General features: G+C 41.4%; 1 long non-coding RNA gene across 1 annotated transcript; it reads right to left on the bottom strand.

Annotated features, from left to right (window-relative positions):
- Window positions 1-6,509: 6,509 nt before the first annotated feature.
- Window positions 6,510-7,849, bottom strand: LOC139062719 (uncharacterized). The gene is made up of 3 exons (XR_011516288.1): window positions 7,153-7,849; window positions 6,842-7,055; window positions 6,510-6,774 (listed from the first exon to the last, which is right to left on the bottom strand). It is a non-coding gene; the product is annotated as an uncharacterized lncRNA (long non-coding RNA).
- Window positions 7,850-14,487: the final 6,638 nt, after the last annotated feature.

The raw sequence follows: 14,487 nt of genomic DNA, 5'->3' as shown, positions 1-14,487 counted from the left end.
ACCAGCAGCACAACAAATATTTTCAAATAAGACTCACAAACCTGAGTCAGCACCAGTCTCATCAAAGCTGGGGTTCTGTCGCCGTACTTTTGGTCTAAAAAACGTCCGTATGTCCATCTTCACTCATGTGTTTCAGGCAGAGAGTGTAGAAGAAGCCGGCTGCTGAAGGGCTTCTTCTTCAGTGGTGGAGGCTCAGGCAGGCTGTATACAAACTACTGCCAGCTGCGCCCTCTCTGTTGGACTTTGGTACTGCATGTTACTTCCGCGATTTAGATCCGGGGCTTATCATGAAAGATCCGGGGCTTCAGCCCAAGTAGCCGGGCCTAACGCCGCCCCTGCTGCTGTCAGTTGTTTTTGACGTCTGCTGATGTCATTTCCTACTGAGTTACAACCAATCAGCTACTCCAGAGCAGGTACTCAGAAGGTTCCTGAAAACGGCCGCTTGACATGTCGGGAGGTTCCTGTAAATCTATCCTCAAGTTCTTGTAGTGGAAACACGCCTATTGATACGGTTCACATGCCATCAATTTATTAAATTTTTTTTTATCTCTTACAAAATCATAGCAGCGTATAGCTTTTTAAGTTTTACATTGTTTTTTTTTTTTTGTTTTTGTTTTTGTTTTTTTGGGGTTACTCAGAGATGTTGCACAGCAGACAGCTGTGGGAACCTGGGTGGAGAAAACTGCTCTGGATTTGGAGGTATTGCCTGCAATATCAAAATTAAACTGAAATGTAATTATCGGCTATTTGTTGAATTTAACTGTCATACAGGGTGTTCCTAAGCAGACACATGGCAATGATTGTGGTGTCTTCATGATAATGGTGAGTGACGGTAATGCTGTATACAATAACGTGACACACGATTTTTTGTATTCTTTTGTTGGATCTTATTTATAATTGCATCTTTAAGCCAATAAATTTTTCTATATGACGTTAATTGAGTTCCAGGTACAGAAGCTGGAGCCACTGATTGGATAATATGTAGTATTTTGCATGGCTTCAATTGAAGAACTATGTTAGGTTCATGTAAAGCTACATTACACAATTGAATTACTTGAAATCAACACAGTAACAAAACAAAACCACAACAAAAACAGCATTACATAAAGTTAATAAATGGATTGTGGACAGTGCTAATTCTATCCATGCAGTTTATCATGTCTTCTCTAATATACAGTTTATTGTAATGATCTGCACTACATATTTTAGTGTAAATGTGTGCCCACTCTGTCACTGAGCAGTCTCATATATATTGTTTGAAAATGTGTCATCACTACAGTATGCCTGGTACTTTGCTATGGAAGCATCCTTTGACTTCAGTGTGGTAAGTTTACAAAAGAAAAATGTAAAAATTCTATCACTACGTTTCAAATATTGTTAATATACTATGACTAATGTGTCCTCACAGTGTACCTGTGGTCTTTATTAGGATGACATGTGTCTACTGGTGGTGCATTGTCCTATTAGAAACCCTTGGCCTGGAAGGGTACGCTGCAGGGCTTCCTTTTATGGTCACACTTTTCTCAATTCTGGCTCATGAAAATATGTGTTTATTACAGGTATGGAAGGAAGTTTGCCCATTTTACAGAAGAGGGACAGGCAACCCTTCGTACCAATGTACCACCGGTATTCAGGATAAAAAGAAAAAGAGAACATGAACGCAGCACCATGGTCAGTGAAGACCTTACTCCTGCCTGTTTGAAAATAGGTCACCACTTTCAGGGATGGAATGATTCTGAGACGGTCCCACAATTATCAGTTGCTGTATTTAGCTTTTCCAATTTGTTTTGGTTTATTTGTTGATTTTAAATAGCCGAAAGTTTGATATGTTGTCAACTTTCAATAGTGGTGGTATAAGTGCAAATGTCAATCCTCTTGGATAACTGTAAATCAAACTGATACAATTATTTGCTTTCCTCTGAATCCACAGGACACCGACCATGTGTATTTTAATACACCCTACAGCTTTCCACCCAGAGAGCAGGTGAATATGAGTGAAGATTATTGCATGACAACAAAATAAAATTAATTGTAACTGCTGTGCATGAAGTCATGTTTTTTGTGTGTCGTGATTAAGGACAATGACGGCATGGACCAACACAACGTGGTCAGCATTCTGAAAATTTTTTTGTAACACATGAAAATATTTTTTGCCTTTACTGTTGTCACTCTATAACTCATGGTTAATATCTTGTTACCTGCAACATGACAGACTAATGTCTACATGAAAGATGTCCTTTTGTTCACCTCATTACTCAGGCAACCATCCATGCACTTTCAGCTGTCCATGAATGTTGACCAGACAAAGCCACAGAAATGTACGGCAGTGTGACTGGATGTATTCTACAAACACAAGAACAGTGCTAATGCCTATATGTATTGTTTTCACATTGTTTATGACAGCCCTAAGGTGTAAATGTCATTTTTACTAATTGCTATTTATCTTTGTCTCATTAGTGAGAGGCAGCTGATGTCCTATGCCATGGAACTGCTCATATACTGGGAGAAATTCAGAAAAGCTCTGGACTCATCTCATTGTGTGGACTTTTTTTATTTTTTATTTTTTGAAGGTTTTTGTAAGGCCAATAAAAGCTGTTGCTGGATGGTTCATTTGTCTGAACTTTTTTCTAAAGCCAAACTTTTCTGCTTCTGTGTTTACAGCATATTCTTTCCAGATTAGTGTATGGTCAATATCAGTTTACTAGACTTGTGAATTGTATACTTAATGCAAAATATTTTAGTAATTTCTAAATCAATACATTTTGTGTCAAAGGGCCAGCAATTATTCCTGTTAATAGAATATATGAAATGCATACATACACATGTAAATATGCCTAAAAATTACACATCAGCAGCTTTTCACTGTAAAGAAGCAATAAAAAACCATAAATAGTAACATAGATATTAACTACTCACTCGTATGAACTTAGACCTACTGTTAGTGCCTGTAATAACAAATGGTTGAAAGTTAAATGTTGCTGTAGGAGGCGTGCTCCCAAAAATGGAGGCCAGTGGGCTTAAGGGGTTAATTAAAACGATTACCACTAAAATAAACACTTGCACATACATTACTCACCTGCTAACTTAAGTAAGCATAGGCATGTTGTGCATATTGTACGGCAACTAATTATTTGCTGGTGGTATCTGTGTTTTATAATCTCACTGGGGATGGCCAAGAAAATCCGTACACTCATATTTAAACCTGGAGTTCTGTCTGTTTAATTACATTAATACTATTTCTTTCTTTATTTTCTTTCAATTGTGTTGTTCGCCGTTGTTGAGCTCGGGGGTAGCTCAACGTGGGGGGGGGGGGGGGGGGGGGGGGGGGTTGGCTGGGGCGTGTTTGGCCGGGGCGTTTGGCCAATGTCCGCAGCTAGGTATTATTGGGGAAAAGTTCCAGATGTCTGACGGCGGCGGGGGGTGGGGTGGGGGTGGAATCGGACTTATGTTAAGAAGAAGAAGAAGAAAATATCATTTCTATAGCGCCTCTCAAGATAAGAATCACGAGGCACTTAAGCATAATTCTGCGCACACGAAGACGCATAAGAGACCTGGATGATGAAGCTCAATGGTTAAAGGAATCACTGAAGCGGTGTGAAGCGCTCCGTCGCGCGTCTAGACGGTACCGTAGGAGGCGAGCTGCCATGGTTCGCCGCATGCTACAGGAGCGAGTTATATAGGTGCGCACAGCGTCCCCCGGTCCCCTCCTCCTCCCCCTCCCCCTTGTCCGGAACTCTACCTCACCAGTCTGAAGCACGCTGACGTCGTTAGGTCCGTTTTAGGGGGGCTTCAGCCCCCCTAAAATAATCACAAGCCCCCCTATCATTTTGGTTTATTTTAAATGGTAAAATGGTCGGAAAACTCCCCTGAAGTGAGATGATTAACGAGCCAGCCAGTTCATTGAGTGACTTAGTGCCACCAACTTGAGAGTACAGTAATGAGTCTGCACAAACAGAACCTGCTCTGCGCTTGTGTGCAGCAGCTGCAGCCTGTTCTGTGGGCTCAACTCTGTCTCTGCGCATGCAAATCTCTCCCTGCTCTCCTCAACAAGTAGCCTCTCCAACAGTCAGTCACAGACAGCTCTGTTTTATCCAACCAAAGCATGTCCAGGAAATACTGCTTTACAGAAAAACACCAATTTAACAGCTTATTAAACTGCTTTCTGCTGCTGGTTAGCTACCAGTCACCATCCACTGCCTGCAAAATACATTGTTGTAATTCATGTGTCATGATTAGGGTGACCATATTTGACTTCCAGAAAAGACACATTGCCCATTCCTAAAATTGTTAAATTGCACTCTTTTCAGTTAAAGAGGACTTTTAATTTCAACATATAAAGTGTTTCTTCTCTGTTTGGTCAGACATAAATGATCCCTTGATGTGTAAAAGGAAGTGAACAGTGGAAATGTCCCAGGAAAAGAGGAGGGTTAATCAACCTAATTAAATATAATTATATAAAGTCCTCTTTATCTGAGGCCTAGTCCACACGTAGCCGGGGTTTTTTAAAAATGAATACCCGCCCCTCCAAAAACTTGCATCCACACCACCGCGTTTTAAAAACAAACTCTGTCCACACGTACCAGAATAAATACGTTGTTAAGGACATGCCAGACCTGTAGGCGGCAGTACTTCCCCCGTTCTTAACCTCGTCCTTCGTCTGTGGTCTTCCGCAAGGAGCAGTAATTCCGCTTGCAAAAACAAACAAGCAGAAAGTGCTTGGACAATTGATGGATCGGGTAGTGACAGAGCGCAGCTCTGAAGGCTTCCATGATGCCGGCTAGTGTAAACACAGGTCGCACACGTGATGTCAGCATTGCTTTGTCGCGGAAAGTGACGTTGCGGACCTTAAAACTCCGGTTTTGTCCGTCCACACGCAGACACCCAAAACGGAGAAAACGCAGATCTTCACTTTGGCTGGAGTTTTTAAAAAGATCCATTTTAGTGTGAAAAAAATCCGTTTTCGTGTGGATGACAGGCCAAAACGTAGAAAAATATCTACGTTTTGGCAGATCCCCGGCTACGTGTGGACAGGGCCTGAAAAAAGTGCAATTTTCCTGGCAGTATTTCCTGGACATGCTTTTGCATTATGGAGAGCTGTCTGATTGGCTGACGGAGAGGCTACATTGCTTTAAAAATTGCAAATTGAGCAACAACAGGGAGATTTGTGCAGGCAGAGACGGAGTTGAGCACGCAGAGAGAGGGCTGCATATGACTGCAGAGCAGGTGTTACTCTTGCAGATTTATCACTGCACGCTCCAGTTGGTGGCACAAAAATCACTCCACACTAAAAACCTGAATCAGAATATGGCCGAATGTGTATATTATTGACCATTTTTCTATAATATATATATATATAATATATTATAGGTACATATATGTATCTATAATATAGTAAACAGCCAGTTTTATATATGTCACATATATTCAAAAGCTACATCAAAACATATATTAAAACCTATATGTTTATATGAATTATTTCCATGTGGGTTGTCAGTTGCTTAATATTTCCTATGTTTACCTATGGTAAAGAAAGGAGATATTGTACTCATCTGACTTTAACATAAATTTTGGCAGCTTAATGTGACGTTATGGAAAATGCCATCATCATGAGCAACCAAAAATAGGCTATATTAGACTAACAGTTGTCCATTTTCTGTATCATTTATCCACCAATGGCTGTTTCAATTATTGTGAGTGAAAACTAAATGGCATAGTAGCATTTGTTCTGGCATTAGAAATTGAAAATGTTTTTCAATGTGTTGGCTAGATGGATATACGAAGATTTTTTAAGAGAGTGAGTGAGGAACAGGAGAGAGACCAGGTGGTTGATGCTGAGGAGATCTGCATGGTCAAGGTCAGTGATCCACAGCGAAAACAGGGGCGAGCGCATCGTTATGAGCATTTACCTGAGCACAAAGTTCCCAAGCAAAACTGAACAGTTTTCTGTTTAGGAGTGAACAGGTAAGAGAACTTGAGAAAAAAAAAACTATAATTATCATGTGACCTGCAACCTTATGTCAAGTTGTATCTGTATAGTTGACTTTCTGTATTATAAGTTCTACTACTTGCTGGATATTTTTATATATACTGTTATTTTGTCTTGTAATTGTTAATTACACACTCCTTTATTCCATATCATAGCAGTGTTATTCATATATGAAAACTGTCAACTGCACACTCATTTGGCAGAATAAAAGTTTGACAATTATTCATTTGTTCTTTATTGTCACATTTCAGTAACATTTATAATTAAACAAGTTGTAATTAAACAAATTAAATAAATGACTACATCATTTCCCCCTGTTAAGTGCAGTAGACTGAAATGAATAGCTTTATTTGGAAATATAACATATCTAATTTTTAATGGACTTACATAAAATCATTCTTCAACATAGACCCCACTAATTAACTGATTAAGTGTTATTTTTTATAAAAAGAAGAGAGAAAATGCACAAAGGTAGGAAAGGAAAAGAAAGTGATAAAATAATAGGTTTTGTTAAATGTTCTTCATATAATGAATTAATTGACAAAGTTTTTGCAGGGTGTGACAAAAAACTTTCAAGGTCAAGCTCCTGGGGCTAAGCCCCCCCTATATCTCAATCCTAGTGACGGCCATGTGTCACGTCTGGGTGGCAATTTCTTGACCCACGACATGCTGAATCCAAACACGGAGAGCAGGAATGTAAGTAAAAGGTTTTATTTACTACATAAGGAGAAAGCAAGAGACGGGAACCAACGAGATGCAGGACTGGCAGCAGGAATCCAGGAGAGATTCTAAGGAGGGAGACAGAGTGAATATAAGGCGTAACCCAATGGGAACTTATCTGAGGGCTGGTCTTACTGTTACTTGGTAGTGGTAATTGCACAGGAAGGATTGTCGGGTCCGGGTGAGCTGAGGAGATCCAAAGGTGAGGTATTGGTTGTCCAGAGGTGGAGGAGCAGGAATGGATGTTGGTTGGTGAGCGGCTGAGAGCGGGCGGCCAGGGGATGAAGCAGTGCGTCAGGTAGACTGAGATCCGGGCTTGTTCTGGAGCTGATGATGAATTGAGAGGAACCTGGAGGAGAGCAGGAGAGAGCATCAAGGGTTTTACTTGCGACAGGTTAACAAGGATACAAGTACTAGTTTCAAGGTCAGGTTGAGGCTGAAACTACCCAAACAGAGTAATCATCCGGCGTGGTGAAGTGTCACACTGCTCCTTAAATCCCCTGGGCCTTGATGGTGAGATCAGCTGCAGCTGGGAGCTCTCAGACACTCCCACCTGTGAAAACAATACTCAGAAGAGATCAGGGTTATAGGCTGGCAGCTCACCACGGACCATGACACCATGCTGAAGGAGCCACCCTGTCCGTAACAAGTCCGGACCTGTTACTAGGGGCTTCGTCTGGATAAATTCCGGAACACGTTATCCGGATGTTTGTATTCAGACAGAAAGGTCTTACGAACAGATTCCGGAACATTTCCGTTTTTCATGGCCTGTCTGAAGGGGGCCACGGAGATGCTGCACGGAGGCTGGGAGTACAATAACATAGTTTATCTTTTGAAAGTGTTATTTTATGTAGGATTGCTTTTATGTTACTAGTGCAAATTAGATTTAAGCACTAGTAACGAACAAAAGCCCTCACAAAAAGAACATTTTTTTTTCTCTTTGCTCTGTGCTGTCAAGTAAACAGCACCTTTCTTCTCTGGAGGAGCTTGAATTTGAATGCTGCCTATGAAGGAACGTGTGCCCATATTTATGGAAAGTTTCCTCTTTCCCAAGGTCTGGTGGCATTTACGTGACAGGAAAAAACCAGTAAAAGAATCAATCAGGGGCACTCTTACCTTAAAAATAGGACAGGCATGTCAGGAAAAGTTTAATTCAGTGTACCCAGTGTATGAATATTAAAAGGTTGTTGTTATTTTTTTTAACTAATCTTCCAAAAATATCTGTCCCATGACTGAGCTTTTTCTATGGGTCGCATTCAAACTATATATTCACATAAATATGTTTTGCCAGGCTGAGAATGGCAAAAAAAATCAATAACATTTTACAAAAAAGGTCCCTTTATAAACATTATTTAGTGCATTATTAAGCTTTAATAAACAATGGGTCCAACTTTTAAGTGTCCTTAAGGTTAGAACAAAGGACCAGGGGTCTCATTTATCAAACATGGCGTAGAATCCTTACTAAAACCGCACTTAAACTCAGCAAAAAAAATGTACTTATACCAAGCAGGTTTGTAACATGGAGTACACACAGCAGCACGCAATCTCCGCTTCATAAATTGGAGACTAACAAAAATGATTCTCAGCTGCTTTTTAGTCACATCCCGCCCTCACCACGCCCACTTACTGCCATAAATGGTCAATGCAAAGTGCCTTGTGGATCTCATGCATATACATAAGCCGGCTGTTGCAGCGCTCCACCAATGACATGGCGACCGTAGATCAAGGCAGATGAAGGAAGCACAATTTCACAGAAGCAGAAATTGAGGTACCTGTGGGTGAGGTGGAGAAATGAAAGGAAGTGCTTTTGCAAAACAAATAAGAGAAAATCCGCGGAGTAGCACAGTGTTGCTGAAGCCGTCAATGTTGAGTTCTTCAGAGAGATCTGTGGCGGATATTAAAAAAATGGTCGAATCAGGATTCGATCCCTAGACTCCCGGGTGAAAGTCGTGCACACTAACCAGTCAGCCAAACAGAGATCTTCCCTGTACAGGTAGCCAGGGCGCATCATCAATCGGGTCACAGTGACAGGACACACACTGTCACAGAAGCATGATGTTCTGTCTCAATCTGCCCCCCTGCTGAGATTCTGCATTCCGTATTCTGTGGTTCAGGCTGTGTGTGTGTGTGTGTGTGCGCGCGCACGTGCATGTGTGTGTGCGCGCTTGTATGTGTGCGTGTGGGTGTCTTGTGAGCACGCACGTGTGAGTGTGCGCACATGTGTGTGTGTGTGTGTGTGTGTGTGTGTGTGCGTGCGTGCGCGTGTGTGTGCATGTGAGGGGTCTTGTTCTGTGTGAAAACGAAGCAGTACAATTGATAATGCTGCAGGATTTCATAATTGTATCTTCTCAGCAGCAGCACTGCAGGTGCTCTCCATGTCCAACATGTGTGTAAGCCAGGTCCCTAGTCAACTTAAAGTTGTGCACATTTTTCCGCTAAGTTTTCTTTCATAAATCCCAAAGTTTGCGTGGAAAGTTGCTTACGCAGTTTTCTGCAGGCACGCAGATAGGGTGGGGGACGGGGGGATCTGTCCCCCCAGATTCAGATCGACCCCGATCCGTCCCCCCCAACTAAGGCCAGAAAGAAAACAAAATCGGAGGTTAAGCGCTTGAAGCTCCTTTTTCCAATTACATTGAATGCAGCATGACGTAAACAAACACCGACTCCAGAGGCGCCAAGTGGTTGCTGCTAGGATGCAGGATGAATTGAAAAAGGCAACGATGACTGCGTATTTAAAAAAGACCAACAGTGTAAGTAGGCGGGACCGATCTGTCTGTTTATGCATGTTGGTTCTAGTTTCAGTACGTTGTTGTCAGTGTTGGGACTTACTCGTTAACAGCACCAAAGCCTCATTGCTGACTTTAACAAGTCTCATCTACAATTATGATCCCTCATGAAGTTACTTTACACCAGAAGATAGTGGAGATGTGGAACCTTCAGGCTAAGCAAAGTTTGGGAGTTTTTAGAGTTTGAAAATCGCCTCCTGCCGAGAGGCTCCCAGTCGGGGAGAGGAGGAGATGCGTGCAGCATGAAGAGCGTAAATATTAGATAAAACCATATTTATATGTCGATGGATAAAACGTATAATTGCTGGCAGGTCTGGTCTTTGTTGACTGATCACTTTGTCTGGTAATGACTGACTCTGATTATGAAGCAGAATGTTGACTCTGATGAAGAAATTCACTCATCCAGCCGGGAAGATGGACGCTGCTGCAGCATCAGACAGCTGGTGCTGCACGAGAGGTGTGTGGAGGTTACAAGCTCCAAACGTTGGGTTTGATGTTGGTTTAACCTTCTCTGGGACGTGATGGATGTAGAAATGATGGTAAAACACCGCTAACGTGACAGACGTAGCAACAATGTAAAAAAAATAAAGCCGTAAAAAAGAGGCAGATGCCAATGCGTTATGTATGGAAGTCAAGTGTGTCACATAATCATAAAAAAGTAAAATATAAAATTTAAGAGATTTATAAAATTTAAGAGATTTATATATTTGTACATAAATAAAAACTTTCCAAATATAATGAAAATGTATAAATAACGTAAAAATACGAAGGAACGTCTGTTGGCTGAAAGGTTTGGGAACTACTGCTCTAAGTGATAAGTGAATTTTGTTTCTTATTATATTTTATGTGCAGTTTTTTAGGGCTTTTATGTTTTCTGTAAAGATCGGTACGCTGAAAATCATTTCATGTTTTGCATAAAGCATGAGGTTTTGGTTAGTAATTGATTGGGAGAATAACAAATGACTGAATTAAATAATGGGGCGCCTCTGTCAGTGCACCCCAGGGCAGCTGTGGCTACATCGTAGCTCATCACCATCAGTGTGTGAATGTGTGTGAATGGATAATGATACACTGTAGTGTAAAGCACTTTGGAGTCCTTACTCTGAGAGGCGCTATGTAAGTGTGGATCATTTATCATTTATAGTGTTGATCAGGCAGAGCTTTGTTGCCAGCGTTCCGCTGCATAACGGCTTCAAACACGTATATAAAAGTTAGTTTTTACGTAAACCATTGATGAAATTACACAAACTGACTGAGCTCTAGTTACGGCGCTTGCAATAGTTTGTGTGTGTGTGTGTGTGCGTGTGTCTGTGTGTGTGTGTGTGTGTGTGTGTGTGTGTGTGCGTGCGTGCATGTGTTTGGGGGAGGGTACATTGGAACTTTGTCCCCCCCAGTTTGAAAATCCTTTCTGCACCCCTGGTTTTCTGACCCTGTTTTGTGCGTAAGCAAGCTTGGTAAATGAGGCCCCAGGAGAGTAGCTGCTTAGTAATGCATTACTTAATATAGTTAAGCAGTTTTAATACCTTATTAAGTAGTTTATTAATGCTTAGTAATGCACTAAGTAATGTTATTGAAGGGACCAGTATTGTATAGTCATTCTTTTGCAATAAACACATTCTGTATGGTCACAAGTGTGACCAATGAAGTCATTTATGCAAAAATCCAATACATTTATTTTCTCATATAGTCCATCTGCTTAATGTGTTTTACAACAACAAGCAGCTAATGTGCTTCTGTGCATTTGATGCTGAGAAGAAACGCACATCAGAAGAAGTTGATGAGCTAAAAGAGAAAAGGCACCTTTAGTGAATCTGCTTGCAGCATCCTTTTCTTCCCAACTTCCTGCAGTTTCTGTCTGTGATGCATTATTGGCTGAAACGTGAGCACTTTGCCCGCTACCAAGCTGCCTGACTGCACACTCTATGCCTTTTCTTCCTTTAAACTTCTGGTAAAGCAGCCAATTTAACATTCACGTGGATGTGGAGACAATTCATTATACAAGCAGGGAATTCATTTTGCTCAGTGCATGACAAACAGGGCTTACCTTGACTGTGTGAAGCGGGCAGATAAATTTAAAAATTCACACCTCCTTATCTGAGCACTTCTCATTCTGACAACATTGGCTACATACTACAAAATGCAAAGTGTAAGAAGATATCATCTTCTGTTAGATCTGCCGTGAGCTCAGAGGATATGGCAGCATGTTCGACTTTAGCAGTCTGGATCACTTACATGTACCTAACTAAAAAAAAAATCCAGTATAAAAGAAATGGAACATCCCTAAAACCATGCATAAGATCATAACCAGATAATGTTTGTTTTTGCAAATCGTTGAAAATGATGCAGATAATTTATTAAAAAAATTATTATCTTTCAAAAATAACTCAGAGAACGGAAAATCTGCATGAAATTATTTTAATTTTGCATCAGAGTTGAAATTACTCTTGCCCACTTGGGGCAGTGCAGTAAATAGTTTAGCCAAGAGTTTAAATATAAATATGTACCTAATTTATTGGCATGTCATTTCACTGAATGATTTTCATTTATTTTTAGCTTTTCATTTGAAAATTTCAAAATGGCTGCAAACATGAACAAATCTAAGCTCTGGCTGAAATAACTGACTTCAGCAGATTTAGCACAATTAATACCCACAATAGTTTGATTTGAGCAATATTCGACAGTTTAGCTTAAAGAAATGCACAAAACATGTTACATCTTACATAATGATCATGGTGCGTTCTGCCATATTTAAAGGATTTACACTTTTGTTCCTTAAGTTTTGACTTGTTGCTTTCTGTGATGTGGAGAGAAAGACCTGTAAGATCAGCTGATTTTATTTTTGCATGTAAAGCTTCTGATCCTCAATAAAAGACACTATAACTAAAATGTTTTACTAAAACTAATTTTCTAAACCGCTCACACAGGGACATGATGGTCAGGATAGGGGCAGGGACCGGTCTGCAGTCCCTCAGGTACACCACCATGAGCACACCTCGAAACTATTCAGAGCCTCTACTCCAGAAACTGGAGAACCCAGAAAAAAACTCCATGCAGAAAGGCAACAGCCAAGATTTCAACCTGCAACCTTCTTGCTGGGGTGTCACAATCCTACCAGCTGTGCCACCATGCAGGCCCATGTTAAAGGGGATATATTATGTAAAATGTGCTGCCAAGTGGGTCTCTACTGCCTCTATAAACACTCCAAATGTGGGGGAAAAGAACCCCAAAAATGTCTAATTTTCTGTCCGTGTTTGGTTTTGGAATTATTTGCCTCAAACAAGCAGTTTCGAAAAGTCCCCGCTTGTGATGTCACAAATGGGGAAATTTGCATAGAACCACCTCTCACATGCAGGAGAGTTGTTGCTAGAGGGGCAGCAGCTGTTCGCCCAGCCTAAGCAGGGATGGGTGGGCGTGGCCAACTACAGCTTGCTTTCTTAAAGTGACAGTGTCATGGCCCATGCCTCGTTGTTATAGCAACCACAGCACAGTGCTTGTTAACCTCATCACACACACCTGCTCCTGCTAATCAGCTCTTGACACTCCTCCTGCCATTAAAGACCCATCCAGCTCTCCAGTTAGCACCACATTCCAGAACGCCTTGTTTCCACATAACTTGACCATGCTTTGCCTGTTCCTTTGGATTTTCCTGTTGCCGCTGACCCACAATGCTCGACCACTGACCTTACCCCTGACCATGACCACAAACGCTCCCAAACTGGATTTCTCTGCCCTCGGCTCCACTGGTAACGAACCTGACTGCTTCCTGACCATGATTCAGCCTGACCTTTGTCTGTTCCCTCCACCCAGGTTCCCTCCCTCGGAGACTTTTAATAAAACTCTTTTCTAAAGCGTTCTCTCTGTGTTGGGTGTCCTCACGGGGTTCGCCAGTTCACGCCTTGCAGAATGATCTAAATCTGTACCTGAAAAGGCTCACAACTGCTGAAACTGCCTCATGTGAGCGACATGCGCAAAGAACTTCATGCTTTTTTATGGACCACAGAACAATTATTACTCAAGACAAATGTCATACAGTGTCTCCTTTGAAAGAGTCTCAGAGGGAATTTCAAGGGCCCATAGAACTCCTTCATGAACTAAAAATGCAATTTATTAAAAAAAATAATAAAAAAAGAAACATCTATTTAATTTAATTATGTGGTGTGAAATGCCTTCAAAATCTTTCATTCAACATAGATTAATGCATAATCCTTCAAGTAGCTGTTCTATTTATATTAACATCACAAGCACTTCACAGTTTTATTAAATCTGCAGCTGTTTAGTTTTTTTTATGTTAAACTGTAATTACCGTAAATCCTCTAATATTAGCCTGTATTCAATTAACTGCCGGGTATCATATTTGGGCCGGTGTTGAAGTCGGCGGAGGTGAATAATGGCCGGTTTTTTATTGTGGCCGGGTGGAATGTGGTAACAAGCAAGTACCACGGGGGGGTTGTGTCATCCGCCTCTCTTTTGATTTGCCAGTGATAGACCGCGAGGGTAACTTTAACCGTACGGAGACGAAGAGGAGGCGAAAATTTGATATCAAGTTCAAAGAGAACGTGCTGATTATGCTGCAGAACACTCTGGGGAGCAGTAGCAGGGGTTGTATGAACTAGTCACTAGTCGACTTCACCGCTCTATAGTGACTTGTTATGCCTGTCATCGACTAGTCGCTGTCACGTGATAATGACCGGCAAGATGCAGTCCTCAGAAAAGACAGCAGCCTGCTGTCAGCAGGTGACAAGCTCCTGTGTGTCGGGAGGCAACGCGCTGTGCCAGAGCGTCGGTACTGACACCCGCCGTAAAACGGACATTTAACCATATTGTGAAGTTTACCCTCTTGCAATTTAACCTTACCCTCACCCCCATCCTAACCTTAAGCTTGCACATGCAAAGCTCTGATCGTTGCGCTCCAGACATCTGCATCCTGAGCACGGCCACAGTAACATTATCAAATCAGGTGTCGCCACCTCAAAAACTAATTTAACACGCGATCGT

The sequence above is a fragment of the Nothobranchius furzeri genome, chromosome 14, assembly GCF_043380555.1.
Source record: "Nothobranchius furzeri strain GRZ-AD chromosome 14, NfurGRZ-RIMD1, whole genome shotgun sequence".
Taxonomy (NCBI): domain Eukaryota; kingdom Metazoa; phylum Chordata; class Actinopteri; order Cyprinodontiformes; family Nothobranchiidae; genus Nothobranchius; species Nothobranchius furzeri.
Note: the sequence above shows the minus strand (reverse complement) of the source record. Positions and strands in the feature narration are given on the sequence as shown.